The sequence below is a fragment of the Triticum aestivum genome, chromosome 1A, assembly GCF_018294505.1.
Source record: "Triticum aestivum cultivar Chinese Spring chromosome 1A, IWGSC CS RefSeq v2.1, whole genome shotgun sequence".
In the NCBI taxonomy this organism is placed as follows: Eukaryota; Viridiplantae; Streptophyta; class Magnoliopsida; order Poales; family Poaceae; genus Triticum; species Triticum aestivum.
This window is the reverse complement of record NC_057794.1, coordinates 113,982,487-113,984,304: the sequence shown is the minus strand read 5'-3', so window position 1 is coordinate 113,984,304 and position 1,818 is coordinate 113,982,487.

Below are 1,818 nucleotides of genomic sequence, written 5' to 3'. Positions count from 1 at the left end.
TTTTTCATCCATTACCTTTTTTAATCTCCTATTGCCATCCCCCTTCCGTCATATCTTTTCCGAGTTTATACCCTCACATTACGATATGTTTCACTTAGGGAACAATTCCATCCTCTATTTTTGTTGTTTGGTTCCTGTTTTCAACTTCAGTGGTTTTTTCCATGTTCATGAGCTGATGATTTTGCTTCTGCCTTGAGTCAGTAGAAAAATGAAACCATTTTACATTTAAATTTCTCTGGAGTTAAAGTGATGTTGGACTCTGGGTGACGAAGGACGAGAGCCTGGGGCGATCTCAGTTCTTTTTTCAATTTTGATTTTGTGCAGATTTTTAAACAATAATTACCACTTTAAAATAAATTTGATTATCTATTTTTTTTGTATCTGTAGTAGTGCTTCGTCTTCGAAATTGCACTGCTATTGGTGTCTAAATATAAGATCATCATAACTTTGAAGTTGCACTGCTATTGGTAATCAATTTTGGCAAACACTTTTAGAGTCTTGCAAATTATTTAGAGTTTTATTTTGTACTGCATATAATACATAGGTAGTTCTTGGAGATAGATCTATTCAGATTTATGTGTTCCGTCTGCCAACTTAACTTTGCTCACTTTCTTCTTGATCTAGCTTACTAATCGTTCAAAGTCAAGTCGTACACATGTCCAAATTGAATAATAATGCCCTTTTGTTCCTACTCTGAACAAGACGTATAGATTTTAGATTTCCGTAATCATCTATGTACTAGATATCCCTCTATATAATCGTGTGTTCTATATGTAATCAAGCACCTCCCCATGTTGATATGCCCAGCTAATGTTTTAAAAAGATCCCTGATCTGTATTAGCACTATAACTGTACCAAAACAAAATCATAACATTACGGATCATGCGTGGATGGGCTTCTGGCCCAGTGGTCAGCGAACGGCTGTGTAAGCTGGCCGACGCAGGTTCGAGCCTCGGTTCGTACTCTGCTGTCTCACATTCTTCTCTTAATTAAAAAATCAGTAGGGGCTTCTTCCCCTACTGGTCTAGTTTAACATTACGGATCATGCAAAATAGCTACAATTATACACATAGAAGTACAAAATTCACCTAATACACACGTCAAGTGAAATTTAAATTCCGTTTCAAGAAGACTATCAGTCCACAGTCCTACCAAAGCATCATGAGTGATAGCAAAATACAATACCATAGGCATTTTGAAATCCATGCCAATGAATCTCTCAAGCTTGTTAGACCCACCCACACGCCCCCGCCCCCGCTTCGAGCCTCGGTTCGTACTCTGCTATCTCACATTCTTCTCTTAATTAAAAAATCAGTAGGGGCTTCTCCCCCTACTGGTCTAGTTTAACATTACGGATCATGCAAAATAGCTACAATTATGCACACAGAAGTACAAAATTCACCTAATACACACATCGAGTGAAATTCAAATTCCTTTTCAAGAAGACTATCAGTCCACGGTCCTACCAAAGCATCATAAGTGATAGCAGAATACAATACCATAGGCATTTTGAAATCCATGCCAATGAATCTCTCAAGCTTGTTAGACCCACCCACACGCCCCCGCCCCCGCCCCCGCATCGCCCAGCTCGGGTGGCACAGGGGAACCCTAGCCGCAGCGAGCGAGGCCCCTCCCCTGCCCTCACCTAGCGCCGCCGCTACCAGAGGGCCGGCCGGCGAAGCCGCGCCGGACCCCAGGAAGGTGGCGGCGGGGCGGATCTGATCCTCACGCCCCCAATCCCCCACCTGCAACCCACCACCCACATATCCCCCTCCTGGCGGCTGCCTGCTGGCCCGGCGACGCCGGCTCCGGTCCCTC